Raw genomic sequence first — 18,757 nt, 5'->3', positions numbered from 1 at the left:
ATTGGATGTCTGGTTTTCATGACATTCCTGAATAAAGCTTCTATTCTTCACTTTGAGAGACCTCTGAGAAGTCATTTTGACTTAGGATCTGCCGACCATACAGAAGGATAGTGAGATTGTGGACCAGCTGGCATTAGAAGGGAGAAAGGACAGAAGGTAGGAAGCAATCCCCTTCCCTTTCCAGGGGAGAATATAGGAATGAGGGGCAGAATCCTGTGTAGTTTGGGTGCTAGTTCTAGCTTTAAATGGAAGAAGGAAGCAGAGAGTGAGCAGGAAGAAGATAAGCAAGGAGAGAAGAAGAGAAAGAAAAAAGATGGAGGGAGAGAGTAGAGATGGAGAAAAATATCTTGTTCTTCAAAATAGCCCAACTTTGTTCCTTACCTGACTCCAGATCAGGTTCTAAGCCTCCTGGTCTCTCTTCTTCCTTGGACCCTCCCTTTCCTCTGGCTTCATCTTTGTTAGCCCTTCCTCTTGGGACCCTCCCATTTCCTAGCAAACTAAGCATCAATGGCTCTGGGGGATAAGCCTTGAATGATGGCCAGGGCAGTCTAGCCATTTTCTGCATGCTAGCAAGTCTAAAAGAGAAGTTCCAGGTACTTAAACTACTGTTTTGTGAAGATAAGCTGAGTACAAGTTAAAAGTACACTTAGTTTGAATGACTTAGTTATTTTCATCTTGACAACAATTGAAGATAATCCCAAAAGAATAATAATAAAACACACTATCCACCTTCATAGAAAAACTCATACTGGCTGAATTCAGGGTGAAACATGGTATTTATCTCTTTATTGCTTTTTTTTCTTTCATTTGAGTCTTCTTGTACAAAATGACTAATATGGAAGTGTCTTACATAGTTGCACATGTATAAACTATTTCTGACTGCTTACAATCTTGGGGAGGGAAGAACAGGGAGAGAGGGACAGAATTTGGAACTCAAACTTTAAATAAGAAGAGGAAAAAAAGACTTCTGAGGTGGAGCCAAGATGGTGGAATAAAGTCAGGGAGCTGCTCCAGTTCTCCCAGTTTCCCTGGAAAATCACATGAAACCAAGCCTCTGAATAGAGTCTAATGGAATTTACTTAATTTTCAGCTCAACATAGACTGGAAAAGAGTTCAAGAAATGTCAGTCTCATTGGGGTGAAAAGTATGTTCAGGGCAGCTCAGATAGACTGGGAAAGTTTGGTGAGAGGGTCTTAATGAAAGCAAATCACACTGAAGACCCTCAGCCCTGACTCAGTCTAAGAACAAATCAGTAGGGTAGCTTCCAATTCCAGCTCAGAAGGCAAACTCTGGGAAACAGGCTGTTTGCTGAATAGCGCAAAGTTTCCCCCTGCAAACCCAAGGGGCCTTTGTGCTCAAAGCCAAAGTTCAGAACTGCACAGAAAGGTTGGGACAGGGCCCCTTATTTCCGAGAAGCAGAGCGCATTTTTGAAAGAATAAGGGGAAGAAACCACACAAAAAATAACCTAAATATAGGCATCGAAAATATAATGTCCTCAATATTGGCGAAATTCACTGAAAAGAGCAGTATCATAAAAAAAGAGGAAATATAAATAGAGAAAAATTTCAAAATAATCATTATTATGAGTATGTAGAAGGTCAAAATGAGGATCCAAGAACACCAGTTCATCCAATCCTCCTTGAGAATAAATCCTGCCAAACAAAGGATAGACACTTCTTAGAAATTGTCCAAGGTAGACTATATAGTTTCCTTTCCCAGATCGCTCCTCTAAGAAGGGGAAAACACTTGTCTCTTCTGCCACCCCCAGTCATCACCCTGAACTCACTCTCTCTACCACCTCTGCATTACCTGACACACTGAATTATACACCACCTATTCCATCCTCAGGAGCCTTTCCCCTGCCCAGCCCCAAATTCCTCAGGAGATCTCTGGGTCACATGTTTCTGTGGAAAGCTGAAGAGAGTCACAGTCACAGCTGTCTTTGAAAGGGAAAAAATGGATACCTGGGGTCAATCCAAAGATTGGAGTGAGATGTTTATGAGGACTGCCCGTTAATATTGTCCAATTACTCTTCCCCTAACCATCCCTGCTCCCAGGTCACCATTACCTGGACAACTGTGCTTTGTCCACAAATAACAAATACAAACACCCATTTCCATTGAATAAGTCACTGACAGGATCCCATGCACGTGCCACATAAAAGCGTTTTTCTGAAGATTTTCTGCAAGAGAACAAGGGTCAAGGGCATAACCACTCAAATGCTCAAAATTATACTCTGGACTGTCAGCTTTGGCTAAAGGAGCTCCCCAAAAACAGAGAGTAAGAGCCTTCTCCAACTAAATCTGTCTCACAGAAGACTGCTGGCCCACCCCTCCCATTGAAGACACAGAAGTAGAGAGACATGAATTGAGATCCCATAGTCCCTCAAAACGTAGCTCATCACCACTTTTCTGTGCTTATGTCTTCTCATACAGAAAACATCCCAAATAAGAAAGAGGCCAGTAGCCTCAGGGATAGAAGGTGTTATTGGGAGTTCTAGGGATCCAGAGACAATTCCTTAGCTCCAGTCTCAGATCTCTGAGGAAAGAAGATTTTTCAGTCTCTGATATGTCTTATAATGCCACAACTTCTCGATCTGTATTAGTTTATAGGCAAAACACTCCAGAAAACCCCAAAAGGTGTTGATTACAGGGATTTATGGTACTATTATTGGCTTAAATTAGTTAGGGGAAGTGTGGAGGCAACTAGTGCTCATATCCCTCTCAAAACTGGCCTTTAGGGCCCTGCTTTATAAGGAAATATTGAAATAATGAAAATTATACTCACGTTTCATTTCAAAAAACATGAACGAACAATATATATATGACATTATCCAAAAGCCAGTGATGTTCCTTATCATATATGCCACCTGAGGATCCATTGGTTTTGTCTCTTCCTTACCTGAAAGACATCATGTAACTCAGGAGAATCTGCCTCACATACTCTGTCCTAGCACAGGTAAAAGAATTACATGTTAGTTTTAGAATCTCCTCCCCAAACAGGTCAATTATAGGGACATCCTTCTCCAGGAGAGGGGAATTGATGGCCCTGTTCAAGGAGGAGGATGGACATCTGAGCATAGGGAAAACAGGGACCATGGTCTTAACTACAGGTTTCCCAACACTAGCTCCATCCCTAGGTCTCTCAGTACCCTGCTACTCCCCCTTCCATTCCTTGCATCCATTCCTTGTCCACACTCATTTGTTCATTCATTTATTCATTCTTTCATTTATTTATTTATTTGATTTTTTTTTTTGCTGAATCAATTGGGGTTAAGTGACTTGTTCTCTGAGATCAGATTTGAACTCAAGTTCTCCTGACTTCAGGGGTGGTACTCCATCCACTGAGCCATCTAGCTGCTCCAGAGCATATGTATTAAGAATAAAGTTAGACTTCAGAGGGGGCTACAAGGAGTGTATTAGTGATGATGACGTACTTCTTTCTATACTCTACAGAGTCAGCTAAGCACTTAGTTAATAACCATTTATTACCTTCCATGTGCTAGACATTGTGCTAAGAGTGCTTAGCAAAGTGACTGACACAGAGTAGGTACTTAATGCTTGTTTCCTTCCCTCCAGTGGAAAATGAAAATCTACCTAAATTCTTTCCTCAATAATAACAAACTCCCTCAAAGTCATATCCCCTTCCCCTTCTCAGTGACTCTAAATCCCTGGTCATCATGCAAACCCCAGTCTCTACTCCCCCTTCCTTCAACCCCATACAAAGTCCTATTCTACAGTAATCCACTCTTTCTACTGTGTTCTCTGATATGCCTGCTCCAAACATATCAATCTTGCTTTCATCTTCAAACCTTTCCTTTCCCGCTCCTTCTATCACTTGACTCTTACTGAGACCTGCCTTTCTCTTGATAACAGAACTCCCTGGCTACTCTTAACAGCCCTGGCTGAATTTTCTTTTTTTCCTTCAATTTACTGATCAAGATGGGATTGTTGTAATACTCATTGCCATCTCCAGATTTTCTCTCTACTACTATCACTCAGTAATCTCTCCTCTTTTAAGGTTCCCTCAATGCATATCTACCACCCACTCATTTATGGGAGCTGTTGATTACAAACCTCCAGTTCTGAGTTCTGTCTTTAGGTCACCATCTCTCCTCACTTCCTTCTTTCATAGTAAGGAACTCCAATATATGAAGTGCTAGTTCCTCATATGCCCTACATACCTCGTTTCTCAACTTATTCATTCCCCATGACCAAATTATTCTTTTAACCAATTTAAGCCATCTATAAAAATGATCACACCCTTGATCTGGTTGTATCTGCAGATATACAAATTCTTTGTTCACAAATTTTAAAATTCCTTTATTTGACCACAATCTATTATCATTTGTTCTCTTCTTCTGCCTTGCAACTCCCAAACCCTGTTCCACATTCAGTTTATGACCCCCAGTTTCTCAGTCTTTCAGTTTCTCCTAGGCAATCACACCTCTACTAATTGGACTCTCCTCCTTTCCCCATCTAGACTTCTTGGTGAACTGGTTTACATTGTTCTTTTTTTCTGAGTCCTTTATATCTCATTCTCTTGTAAACTATTACCTGCCATATTCTCAATATGGGATTACTGAAGGAAAGTGAAAAAGGTGAAAAATTGTGGTCTGATGATCTCCATTATATTTGGAGAAAACAGAAGATGGGGAGAAAGGAGATATTCCCTGGTGATGGAACTTCCAGGGAATTATTAAATGCAATGAGAACATAGGTCAATGTCTGTAATGCGGATATGGAGGTTCAGTCTTTATGATAGGGAGGAGAGTAGAAAAAAATCAATGATTTTATATGAGGTGTGTTAATCAGTAAATGGTACAAGTGGATCACTTCTGGGTCAGGCAGCTGCTAATAATGATCTAGAGTAATTTTCCATTGAGACTCAGGAAGGCACCGAGAAAGAAGCAGATAAGCTAGGCTCTCTGTTACATCTAAATAATTCTGGCTTGAATCCGAATCAAAATCAGCTACCTACTCTGTAGAAGGATGTCTGTGTCCCTTCATACATGGTTCTAACAAAAAACAAGGGACAGAGGGAGAAAGTCTGTGCGAGGCAGGCCCAGGAGCACTGGCCCTAGAGAAACAAGCAGAGATGGTGAATGAGAATTGAGACAAAGAGAGAAATATCTTTAAACCAATTTCATGAGAACTGACCACTATGAGCCTAAGGGAGAAGAAGATATTCCTTGGTCAGAGTGACAGAGATACCTTTCCCCTTACATTCCCACCTTGCCCTCAGTTCTCTAGGGCTCAGAAATGTGAACTGGGATAGAGTGTGATAAGACAAGAATTTATTGATAGTCATGGAGGAAAGTAGAGTTCTGTGCAATGTTCCTTCTGTTTGTGTTAGAGTTGGGGTCAGGTTTTCATCTGGTAGAGAGAAGCAATCTTTCTTCTTAAGGCTGTACAATTTTTCAGATTCCTCCAAATAATATACTTTCTTCCTTTCTAGGAGAGGGTCCCTTGTGGCAATCTCTTTTACATGTGTTTATAAGGAAAAGGGTTGTTTGCTTCTTGGAAGAGAATGAACTCTGTCTGGAGGAGGTGGACCCTCCATCCTCTCCTTTTTAAGAAAGTCTTCTTTTCAAAGAGCTACTATGTGGAGGATCCTGTGCCTGGGCACGAACTATTCCTTCTCCCTTCAGGAGAGCTTCTTAGAGGCCCCTGCCTCTCCCTCTTGTGATCTTTGATCATGGGTGGAGTTAGAAACAGGAAGACAGAGCTGAAAGGTGAAATGTATCCCACCCTGGGATATGGGAAAAGGAACCTGAGAAAGGATCAGGGTGTGAGGCCTGCTTCCAGTTTGTGAGTGAGTCCCATTTGTCAAAAGAAATTTAGCTATCACATTGACTGGCCTGGCAACTGCTAATTTGTACTTGGACAGATAATTTCTTATATTAGTTAATTCCATCTAGGGCTCCTGCCAAATTCTCATTATCCTCCTTTCTCTGCTCTGAAAACATTTTCAGGGACTGGGCTTCACACCCCTTAATGTAGTGTCCCCATGTTTCACATATATTGGATTATTTGCTGTCAAGGGAAAAAAGGAGGGGAGGAAGAAAAAAAAATTGGAATACAAAGTTTTGCAAGGATGAATGTTGAAAACTATTTTTACATGTATTTTGAAAATAAAAAGCTACTATTAAAAAAATCCAATTCCTCATCTCCTGAGTCCCCGTACTCCCCTATTTCTGAAGTGCCTTCAACTTGCAAATTTCTGTTTTGGTCATGACTAAGAGTTTGTATTTTGAATCTATTTGGAAGTATCTGATATAGTGTAGCCTTGGGTCTCACAGAGAAGAATATAATAGTCATTCTTTCTCAAATAATAATACTAATAAATTTTTTGTACAACAATTTGAAAATTGCAAAACATTTTATAGATATCATTTCAACTAAATCTTTTTTGAAACAGACCTTTTATGAAGTTCTTCCAAAATATTTTCTGCTAGAAATTTGTTATACTCCAAATATTTGTGGGTTCTGTCACTCCAAAACCGGTTTAGAGGCTTGACCTGATATTGATCTGAGGAAAAGCAGGAAGAAATCAAAGACCAGTCTACTCTCTGCCATCCTGTCTCTCTCCCCGCGCCCCCCCCCCAAAAAAAAGTAAATCTTAAATAATTCTGACCTGTAGGTACCTTATTATCTCTTGTAAAACTGAGATAACTGATCATCAAAAACTTTAAGGGCTTTTTCCACACACACAGAATTAAGTCACCAGCAGGATATGAGCCCATGTTTCCTGGATTCCAATTTTCTATTCACCACCTCATGTGTTCTCCACTCCCGGATATTCCCCACTTCAACCTCAAATTCTCACACACTCCCCTCCCCTAGCAGACTCGATGGACCTTCTAGGGAGCCCTCTCTCAAGTCATCAGACTTTCTGGTCCATTTTCTTCAATAAAGTATTGGGAAATGGGTAAATGAGGGCGTGGGAAAGCATACCATTGAGTGTCACAAAGATGAATGGGACCTTGGAGATCCTTAAGTCCAACATCCCTCCCTAAACACTCACACCTGGCACGCCATCCCCCTCCCCATTCACCCAGTCCACACATTTCATCATAGGAAAAAACAGCCAAAAGAGGAGACTTAAGGAAGATCCCCCATGGTATTTGTGACATTGCCTACCTTGGCATCCAGGGGAGATATCCCAGAGTGTGGCTATATTCTGTGTTCCATCTAAAAGCGAAAGTTCAAATAATATACAGAAAGTCAACTCAATGATTGTGAAATGGCAGAAGCCCATTGGTTAGGGGAGGGTCAGATGACAACCCTTGGTTACTGTTATCCAGTGGGTGGAACTCTAGAGCACTACCTGGGCATAGAAAATGTGAAACATGAATTCAGATGGACTCTGGACAGGAAGCAGTTCTGGTGTAAAAAAGGTGATATGGAGTCAAAAGCTATTGGGAAGGGAAAGTGAGGCTCAAGATAAGGTACAGTGGTTGTACAAGGCAGCATTAGGGACAGTCTCTGACAAAACCTTAAACTGGGGGTGTCTGCTGCCATGGGTAATTCTTCTGTCTGTTCCTTGTGGCCTCTCCATCCTATTTGTGCTCAATGATAAAGTGGCCTCTGGCTTGTGACAGGCTGTAATTAACTGGAGCGAAGGAATAAACAGCATGGAAACCGATCACAGGATCACAGGGGGGTGAGGGGGAGGGGAAGACACTCATCGAAAAGGTGAGCTGCTCATCCAAAGCATTCAAGTTCAAGAAAACAAACATGTATTAAGTGCTTTCTACAGGAAGGGCTTGGAAGGGCTTGGTTTTCAGTAACAAGAAAAATAGTAGAGGAGGAGAGACAGAGAGACATGCAGAGAAGGGGAGACAGACAGACAGACCGAGACCTAGTAAAAAGGAAGAAAAACAGAGAAACACAGACAGGTAGATTCAGAGACCCAGAAAAACAGACAGACAGACAGAGACAAAGAGACTTATGGTTACAATATGATAAATGGATAGGGGAGGTCATGCAATGAAATGAGAGGCTGTGGAGAGAGGAATCTCTTCCTATCTGTGGAATCAAGAAAGGCTTCTTGGAAGCAGAAACGACTGAGCTGGAAATAAAAAAGTTAAGGAATGAAAAATGATCGTTCTCAGATCACAATAATGCAAACTGTACCTTTTCTCAGACTCATTAAATGATGCAGGAATCAAGGACTTTACAAACCTTAAAGTGCTATTTAAACACTAGCTATTTGAAGGGGCAAGATGTTGTAGTGAATAGATATAATGTTGGACCTGGAGTCAGGAAGACCTGGAAAGCATTTTGGGAACACAAATTTGGCTTAGGAAAATCACATCATATGCCCTAAGAAGCTTGTCATAGATGTGTGACTTGAATAATAAAGAGCATGTCATTAAAAATGCTTATCAGGTATTTTTCACAGTTATAATTGGAAGAAAGAGGAAGAGAAGGAGAGAGACAGAGCAACAGTCAGTCAGAGAGGATTACACTGATCACCAAACAAAAGATAAATAATCTGTTACATGAAACTGACATTGTGTTGTGTGAATAAAATGAACATCACAGGGATTTAAAAAAGAAACTGTCAACTAGGAAGAATCGGCATCATGTTATCTCTTTTCTAAGTGTATGATAGCCAATATGTATAGGGAGCCAATAGAAGTATGACAGGCTAAGAGCCATTCCCTAGTGGATGATTGGTCAACGAATATGAACAGGGGAATGACTAAATACCATAAAATTTTGCACCATCACATTCCCCCTAGTAAATGAGCAAAGATGACAGAGTCATGTTCAGAGTCCTGGTTCCTTCTGCTGAGAAGGATGAAGGGAGGACAAGAGAGTGATCAAGGGAAACAAGAGACTTAATGTGGAGTTATAGGTCCTGAGGCAAATTCCCTGGGGGGGGGGGGGGCGGGGAGGGTAGGAATATGAAAAGTATGTGTTGCTTTAGAGACCAAGTCCAAGGTATACTAACTGCTCCAATTTGTATTGTTAATACAAATTGGAAATAGAAGCACAAATCTTGATATCAGCAGTTTCCTTGAGGTAGGAGGAGAGAAGTGCAGTCTTCTGTTCCCCTTTGGAAGGAGTATATCACCATGAAGAACTTGGGGGTTGAAGGCATGGTGAGGTTATGGACTAGCTGGTATTAGAAGAAAAAAGGACAGAAAGGGGGAAGCAACACCCCTCCCATCCCGGGAAGGATGTAGGAATAAGGGACCTAGTCCTGATTGTTAGGTGCTAGTTCTAGCTTTAGACAGAAGAAAGGAAAGAGTGAGCATGAAGAAGTGAAGGAAATGGATATAATGACAGAAAGTGACAAAAAAGGAGAGAAGGAGTAGGGACAGGGAACAAAAAGGGATTGTCATCTTATTATCATAGTCCACACCTTCTTCCTTAGATGACTTGAAGTTGTGTGCTGGGCCTCCTGAATTATTTTCTTCCTTGAGTCATCCTTTTTTCCCTTAATTCATTTCTGGTTGCCTCCCCCTTGTGAACATTCATCCATTCCCTCCCAAGCAGAACATCAGTGACTCTGAAGGTGGAGCTCTGAATGACTCTAAACTTCTCCAGGGCTGTATTTTAAGTACATAAGTCAATCAAGGGAACAAATCTCAGTTACCTGAATTCCTATCTTGTGCAGATAAACTGATTATGGGTTAAAATTATCTGAAGTGCAGGCAGCACAAGGATTCTGCTCTCAATATTGGTGAAACTTGTGGAAAACATCAGTATCATAAGAAAGAAGGGAAATATCTAGGAAGAGTTTCTCAAATTATTATTCCTAAAAGGGTGATAAAGATCACCATGAGGCTCCAAGCAAGTCAGTCCATCCAGTCCTCCCTGAGAATAATCCCTGCAGAGTAGACCAAGCTTAGTACCTCTTAGATACTGATGCAAGATAAACTATTTAGCTTCTCTGACCAGTGCCCTTCTATAGGATGAATGGAACCACTTGTCTGTTCTTTCACCTCCAGTAACAGCTTAAAATTGTCTTTATCATCCCTGTATTAACTGATATGCCAAATTATCCTTAAGAACGGTTCCCTGTCTCCACCAACAAATTTCTCAAGAGATATCCGACTCACTATCCGGGTGATAGTGAAATCCACAGGAGAAGGAAAATCCAGATGCTGTTATGATAAACTAGGACAAGTCACACCTGCCTTTGAGAGGGAAAAACGGATGCTTGGAGTCAGGGCTGTCTAGAGATTGAAGTGAGGATAGAATGAGGACAGGTAGTTGACACCCAGTTGTAAATGTCCTGACTAGGTCTCTGGAGGACTTGAGTCCTTGGTCTTAGTGGAGAGTGAAGGAGGCAGGAGACTCACAAGGATGGATGATCAAAGAAGAAGTCTGGAGTCTTCTTTGTGTCTGTGGCTGTGGCTGTGGGCATCCTCTGTGTCTATGGCTAAGAGGCTCATTCCCAGTATTTCCAGCCCTTAAATATTTCAATACAATTACATCACTGCAGCAACTGAACATGTGCAACTATTACATCACCATATTACATTGAGGGTATGTTTAGAGAACCATTATCTCACACTGAGTACGTGCTTAACTATAAGCATCCTGCTGTCCTTGATTTAAGTATACCTTTCCAGAGCTCAGGCCCTCTACACCCAGTGAGCATTTGATGAGAACTACCCTTCAATATTACCCACTTTCCCTTCCCCAATTCTGACCTCTGGGTCCCCATTACCTTCGCAACTATATATGTCCACAAGTAACAAATATAAACACTTACTTCTGTTGAATAAGTCACCGCCAAGATCCTGACCAATTGACACCAAAAGGGATGTTTCTGAAAATCTGCAAGAGGTGGCAAAGGATCAAGGACAGAACTACATAGACTCTTTCTCCCACCCTCTGGACTACAAGCTCAGACCAAAGGATTCGAGCTCCCAAAAGACTGGGGTTAGGAGTTTTCTCCAACTAAATCTCTCATAGATGATGACCACACTCAACTCTCCCATCGAAGAGAGAAGGTACCAAAGTGGGGAGATTTCATGGTCCCCAGAGTAAGTTCATTCCCACTTTTTATACCCATATTTTTTCATACTAGGAACATTCCAGAAAAATGATAGAGACCACCAGCCTCAGGGATAGAAGGTGTTAGGGAGAAGGATCCAGGGATGCAGAGAGAATTCCTTAGCTTCTGTCATAGATCTCCCAGGAAAGAGAAACACTGAAATGATAAATCACAAAAAACCACAAAGGCATTTATTCTAAGGGTTACTGGTGCCATTTAATCCAATTAAATGGATTGGGTGAAGTGCACAGGATTCTTTTATCTTTGTACTTTCCCTGCTTAATCTGATCCATAGTGCTCAAGAGGAATTCTCTGCCTTGACTTTTCATCATACTTATCTACCTAAATGAGTAAAAAGAATGGAGAAATTAAATGACTGTCTACTGTTATGGGAGACACCTGCTAGTGGCTGCTGGGGATCTCTGCTGATAGTTAAGAGAAAGATACAGCTAAAACAATTGGGCTATGACTTATGGAAATTGTAAGATTATTAAATTTTGGGGGGTTATCATTATATTGTGACAACTGAAAACTGGCAATTACTGTGTGTGGAAAGGAAAGGATGAAGTGAAATCCTTATCTGGATTGGTTCTGCTTATTCAAAGCATTCCACTTTGGGGAACAGGGGGAGTGAGTTTTTTGAGGAGAAGAAGAAAAGAAAAGAAAATGAAAGATGCTAAATGAAAGTTCTTATGCGTGTGACTCCTGGTAAGTTTCTATTGCTTGTTATTATTCCAAGGGAGTAAAAATCACTGCATTCAGCTTTAAGCTGTGACTAGTAAAATTTGCTATTTGAGATAAAATCTCTTGGAACTATAATTGATACTGTTTCAAGTTCTGAATTCACATATGATTGCCTGATGGGTCATCAAGTCAGTAATCCACCATTCAAGAGAAATGCCATAAACTCCCCAGAGGAAGTGGAGGTTTATACCTGGATAAAAGCTAGAAGGACTGTAACCTCCCACACAGAGGTTATCAATTATCAGTCTTGCCTATTTCCCAGGCCTTCAGAAATCTCTAGCCAGTCTCGTACAGTGGTTCTTTACCAACCTTGCCTAATCATAGGTTGTCAGATATCTCTGGCCAGTGGTTCTCCCATCCAACAGAGCACCCAAAGACAGAGGCTCGCAAGCTAAGGTCTTTATTCTATGTGTTCACATCCTGCACTCTTACTGGCCTCCCGCTGAATCCTGTTGAACTCCACCTACTTCCTGGTCCCCACTGCTTATATGGGATCTACAAGGTCACACACAAAGCCAATAAGGGAAGGAGACATCTCCCATTGATGATGCAATTTCAATGCAACCAGAGCTTCTGCTCACCAGATGGTCCATGTTGATCACAGAGACCACATCTGGGTGTCTCAGACATTAAGGTCTCTTTACTTCCTGATTGCACTGTGTGAGTTTCCTCTCCAGACCCTTACAAAGGACAACCCTTGCTTTGTTATTGCATCATTGGTTGTCATCTTTGCCTCTTACCTGAAGTCAAGCTGAGCTGAGAATGCTTTATTCTGCCACACATGTGTCTTTAAACTTAAGCTGAAGGATCAGTTTGATTCTCTTATAATTGTGTACTTTCTTTTTTCTTTTAAAGCCCATTTCTATAATCAAAGCCCAGTTCTATAATCAATGGTCAGTAGAAGACATGAGCACAAGGAAAGTATTATAGATCTATCTGTTTTCAATCTGAAAATATGTAATTATATCCTGAACAATTAGGTAAATGAGCATTTGGCATAGTCATATTTTTTTTTTATTAACTATATATCTGTAAAAAATCAGGACATTAAATGCTTCAGAATGATGTAAGAATATTTGGGTACTGATACAACCATTGTGGAATCTAGCTGTTATTCTATTGATTATTGAAATTAAATCAGAAACTCCTTTAGTTGGAAGAAGAGAATTTCACTGTAGTTTTCTTATTAAATTACATTTCAGAAATAAGAAAAGAAAGAACTATCCTTGTTGTAGGAAGTGCAAAGATGATGCTCTCAGTGCTGTAGAAATCCAGTGAAAGCATTAGTATAAAAAAAGAAGTATACCCATAGCCACTTTGCAAAACTATTATTCCTAAGAGTAAGATGAAGATCATCGTGACACTCCAAACAAACCAGTTCATCCATTCTTCCTTAAAAATAAATCCTGCAGAGTAAAACAAGGATTGTTACCTCTTAGAAAGTGTTGCATGGTAGACTATTTTCCCTTCTCAGTGCCCACCTCTAGGATGACTGGAATCATTTCTCTCTTCCCTCATTCCCAGTGATAGCCCACAGCTAGATTTCTCCATCTCTGAATTACCTAACACATTGTTATATACAATCTGTTCCATCCTCATGAACACTCCTCTTTCCCTACCCCAAATTCTTCAAGAGATCTCTGGGTCACAATATATGTGAAGAAGAAAAATCCACAAGTGGGAACTTGCGCTAACTTACATCTGCCTTTGAAAGGAAACAAAAAGGACCCTTGGGATCAGAACTGTACGGAGGCTGGAGTAAGAACAGAATGTAGAAAGGGAGTATTTCATGAAGACTGCCCTTTATTATTGCACAATTACCATCCCCCAGTTTCTGCCCCCAGTCACCATTATCTGAACAACTGTGCCTTGTCCACAAATAACAAATACAAATACACACTTCCAGTGAGCCTGTCACTGCCAGGATCCCATTTATCTGCCATGCAGCGGCATGTTTCTTAAAATCTGCTGTAATGCCGGAGAAACTGAGGCAGGAGAGAGATTAGAGAGTTTTTAATATTTTATTAATGGGAGAGTAAAATTGACTGGACAGGACTCTCATCTCAGATTATCCAGTCAGACAGAGATAAGTATACTGGGATCAAGGAATCCATATTGGTCCCAGGGCTGGAGGACCCAAAGAATCCAGCGTCCAGCATACAGCTGCCAGCCGCCATTCTCCAGCCATGAATGGAAGAACCCCAACTTCTTAAATACCTTTTTGGAGAAAAAGAAGAGAAAGGGAGGGAAAGTTTTTATCAGGGAGGGGAAGCCATAAAACCTAAAAATTCCAGAGACAAAGAAGTAAAGATATCATGGGTTAATCTTGGAATATTCTAAAGGAATATTGTAAATCCATAAAAGAATCAGGAGATCTACTCTTTTATCTTGCTAATTTATAACCCGAGAGCGAAGAGACAGAACAGTAAATGAAACTGGGATGGGGAAACTGAGTCAGGACAGTTAAAGAGAACTGTGGCATAACACTGCAAGAAGTAATTAAGAGTCAAGGGCACTACTCAGACTTTCCCCCACCCTCTGAACTGTCAATTTTGTCTAAAGGACTCAGGAGCTTTTAAAAAACTGGGAGCAGGAGTTTTCTCCAACTAAATCTGTCTCATAAAAGATGACCATTAGCCCAGCTCTCCTGCTGAGGAGGGAAGGTACTGAAGTGGAGAGACGTGAATCTCCTATGATCTTATGGTCTCCAAAGACAGCTCATTACCACTTCTTTGCACCCATTTTTTTTTCTCATACAGGGAACATTCCAGAAGAGGAAAGAGACATCCAAGCCCAGGGTTAAAAGACTGGGAGGTTCCAGGGACTCAGAGAGAATTCCTTGACTCTAGCCATAGATCCCTGAGCAAAAAGAACTCTGGGACTGTGATACATCTTGTGCTCCTGTAATTTTCTATATTTATTAGTTTATGAGCTAAGCACACTAGAAAACCCCAAAGATTGTTTATTACAGAGCCTACTGTTGCTATTGTTGTGTTAAATGGCTTAGAGAAAGGGGGAGGCAGTGAGCATTCATATCCTTGTACCTTTCCTACTCAAACTGCCCGATGGGGATCAAGATGAATTCTCTGCCTTAATTTTTATCATACTTACATTCATCAGTGAGGAATATAGCTGTACTAAATATTTGTGATAGTATCCAGAAGCTAATGACATTCCTCATAATCTTTCCCACCTCGGGATCCATTGACATCATCTCTTCCTCACCTGAAACACATCATACCAACTGAGGATAATGTGACCTTCAAACTCTGTCTTGGCACAGAAAAAGGCATTCCATATTGGTCTTTGGGAATCTTCTCCCCAAGAAGGAAAAGGTCAGTTATAAAGACATCCTTCCAGAAGAGAGGAATATTCTGGGTCTAGCTCAGAGAGAAAGGTGAAGATCTAGCTGAACATAGAAGGAAGAGAGACCATAGTCATATAAGTGAGGCTTCCCAACCACTGTGTTCAAGATCTCACTTCCTTAACTGTGTTTTATGGCTCCTCTGAGGAGGAGAACAAAGAAATAATGTTCCGGCCAGTGAGTCTTTTCCCATTAAATTATTAGCCATTAAAATCTTGTATGTATCAAATAAATGTAATACTTTTTCAGATCAGAATAATATCAGCCACTTCCTACATAAAAATAACAGCAAGGTAGCATATTTGGCAATCCCACTGATGAAATATGATTTTGTGGTTCCCTGATTTTAAGAGGGCTTCTGTTCTAACACTAAGTAGAGAAATCTTAAATCTTTTGGTTTTGGAGTCTGCCTCAGAAACTTCCTACAATTCCCAAACTGAGGACAACAATCTGTCTGATTCTGAATAGACTGTTTCCCAGTTCATTGATGACTGATAATCTTATCAATGGAAACCAAGTTCCAGAGCCACCCCTCAATCCATTGCTGACCAATAATCTGGTCATTGAGAACCAAATTCCAGAGATTACTCCCTAGACCTACCCTTGGGCCATAGAATTAATATGCCAATGGTAGAACCAAATTCTGGAGACCACTCCTTCCTATCTATGAGCCATGGAATTAGCATATGATTGAAAGCAGGATAAATGTATCTCCTTGCTTCTCTTTGTGGAAAGCCCTTAGAATTCCAGCCCACAGTTGTAATGGCCTTATTACTACAATAAATTTTTTGCCCCTTAGCTAAGGAGATGTGTTCGAGCCTGCAAATTCTTTTGAGACACCTGGCAACACTGTCTGGGATTCCAAACTTCTGGGGTCCTCCCTTTCCCTAACTCAACATCATCAAGGTTCCTTAATCCTATGCCATATCCCTTGGCCTATTCTAATTAGAATTATGGGTTTTCTCAGGATATTTAAAGACCCAAAGTATGCTTTACTCAAATTGATTTGGGAATGTCTGGTATTTGATACTTCTTCCATCTTATCAATATACTAGCTCCTTCTTCTTTCTGTCTCTCTCTCTCTCTGTCTCTTTCTCTCTCTCTCTCTCCTCCCCCCTCCACTTTATGTATATATGTGTACTGGATAACTAGAAATTGGGCAAAATGATGCTTCTTCTATATCCTTCCCTGGCTACTTTCTTCTTTCTTTCTTGGTTTCCCCTTTTCTCTCTCTTCCTCTAAATCTTCCCCTTTTCTTTCCCCTGTCTGTTTAAGTCTGAAAAATTAACATTGGAACTTAACACTACATTGAAAAAAAAACTGGGAATGAAATCTCACATCTACGTAGGTGCAGGAGAGGTGTAGGAGAGGAATAAGGTATCTTACCTAGAACACACCCTTCATGGTGTGTTTCCCAAGACCAACTTGGGACTAATTTTTTTGACATCAGATCAGAGCTACAAACTCCTTTGCCACACCAGTCTAGCTCTTTAGATTTGGTTATTCTTGGAACTGCCCTGCAACATGCTGTTTATATTCCCTTGGAGTAGAATCCTTTTGTCTCTCTTGTTTAAGAGGACATATTTGTTTAATGAAGAGTGACTCCATGCTACCAAGAGACAGAATTCAAAGTCTTGTCTCATCAGAAAACAGAACAAATCTGTTCCCCCATTCTCATATGACAGATGAAAAAGTTTGAGAGACAAATTTTCTGGGTAATTTATTGTTTTTTAATTGCAACTAGTGAATAATTGATTAAAGGATAGTAATTTGCTGTCTCTCAGAAACCAAAGATGGATCATAGAAACCTATTTTGGCTTATATGCCCTTAGAAGAGTGGATGTTTCAGAGAGATGGCAATCAACTCTGAGTAGTTAACAATTAATGAGAAGAATGAATATCATATTGAGAGACTGATTTATTCTAATGAGGGATGACTTTGATCATGTCACTGTTACTCCCAGACCATCCCAAAGCACTTGAATATCTAAATGAAGGATTTTCCCCCACTCTTAGCCACTTAAGCCTGAGTAGAAGACAATAGGCTTCCCCAGGGAGAAAAGTGGGGGCTAAAGAAGACTGAGGGGCATTTAAGTCCAATTTCCTTATTAGTCCTGTTTTTCAGGGACTGATTTGAGCTAGTAAAGAATGAGAAAATGAGAAGGGGAAAAAACATCCTGGATCTCCTCAATAGCAACTAGTTATCAATTCGAGAGCATTTTGGTTCATATAATGGCAGAATCACATTCAGTCTTTATCTTCTAGATAATAAGAATTCCCAAAACTGTCTTTTTCACTTATGTGACGTCTTAGAAGCAGCAAAAAAGTGGCTAGATATAGCTTAGTGAAGACATGGAGAGAGAAAGAAGAGACAAAGAGAGGAATCCAGGATTAGTTACTGGGAAAGTTGTGAAATAATAATACATTTTATGACTTGAAAGATTATGGGAAGGAAAAATAGAATCTTTCAGCTTTCTTTCTCAGTTTTCAATGATTCCTCTACTCAATTTCTAATCATGTTGTGGGAAATGAATAAACAAAAAAATTTATATATCTGATCCCTTTCTGGATTAAGAGGGCAGTGCTAGAAATCTTATGGGAGAAGTAATGTAAAACTGCTCTGAAAATTCTGTAATTTGGAGTTTTGCCCATTTCCCTGCCCAGGGAAATATTGGGAACTAAGAGATGAGAATGAGGCACACAAGAGATAGTTGAAATGAGGAAGGAGGTTTGACTGAATAAGGAAGAAGACAGAGACAGCCAGTGATTGTGGCAAATATGGGGACCTGGTGTAGAGTCTGGCACCATGGCAACTAAGGCCTTCATCTGCTGTAGGGAGATTCCCGGGATGGCAGCACCAAAATAGAAGATAAGCCTGATCATTCATGGATTCCCTTCTCAGCCCCAACCATGAATCTAGGTGATGGAAGAAGCTTCTTTTTTCTCCTCCCACTGTCTCTTCCCCCTTCTCTTCCACCTTTTTGGACAGAGACTTTAAATCCAAAATTTCTAGTTCCATTTGAATTGTTCTTTAACGTTTAAAAGTAACTTTTGTTAAGCCTTGTTACTCTAGATAAACGAAATTTATCTTCATTGTGCCCTAGGGTTTTGTATACCCCAAAGCTGCCCCATGGGGCAGGGTAATCAAGCTGTGAAGGTCATCCTCAGATTGACACTTTAGAATTGGAACCATGAGGCTGGAATTTAGGCCAAGACTCGTTCTTCTGGTGTTGGGGCCAGGGAAGGAAAAGCTGAGACCATGACCAGTGTTTCCCTCAACTTGAGGCCCGTGAAGATCAAGACTAGGGTGGCTGGGCCTAGCAACTATTAAAAGTCCAATTAGTTGTTGAAATAAAAGAGGAGGTAGATCTCTCCTGTAGTGCTTCCCATTCCCCAAGATACTGAATATAACCGGCCTTTAATCCTACACTCATTACCTGTGAGTGTAGGAGCAGATTGGGGGGGGGGGGCGGGAAGGGGAGGAGGGAGAAAAGGGGGGGATGATAAGGGTTCCATGTAGAAGTACTTGTTTTTTTCTGTTCATTTTTGCTAGGTGTAGTTGACTATATGAACAGAATAAGTTGAGTAACTGAGTCCTTTGAATGTGAGAAACAGATTTAGTTGACTGA

The 18,757-nt window shown here is 40.6% G+C and overlaps 1 long non-coding RNA gene across 1 annotated transcript in view; it reads right to left on the bottom strand.

The window, feature by feature from the left end:
- Positions 1–757: 757 nt before the first annotated feature.
- The window catches only part of LOC127544657 (uncharacterized), a 36,809-nt gene continuing 18,809 nt past the window's right edge, over positions 758–18,757 (bottom strand). Inside the window, exon 2 of the long non-coding RNA XR_007949505.1 lies at positions 758–1,799. This is a non-coding gene — a long non-coding RNA (uncharacterized LOC127544657). The remainder of the gene's footprint in view (positions 1,800–18,757) is intronic.

Source organism: Antechinus flavipes, chromosome 1 (genome assembly GCF_016432865.1).
Source record: "Antechinus flavipes isolate AdamAnt ecotype Samford, QLD, Australia chromosome 1, AdamAnt_v2, whole genome shotgun sequence".
Classification (NCBI taxonomy): domain Eukaryota; kingdom Metazoa; phylum Chordata; class Mammalia; order Dasyuromorphia; family Dasyuridae; genus Antechinus; species Antechinus flavipes.
The sequence above is the reverse complement of the archived record's forward strand: the minus strand, read 5'-3'. Positions and strand labels throughout refer to the sequence as shown.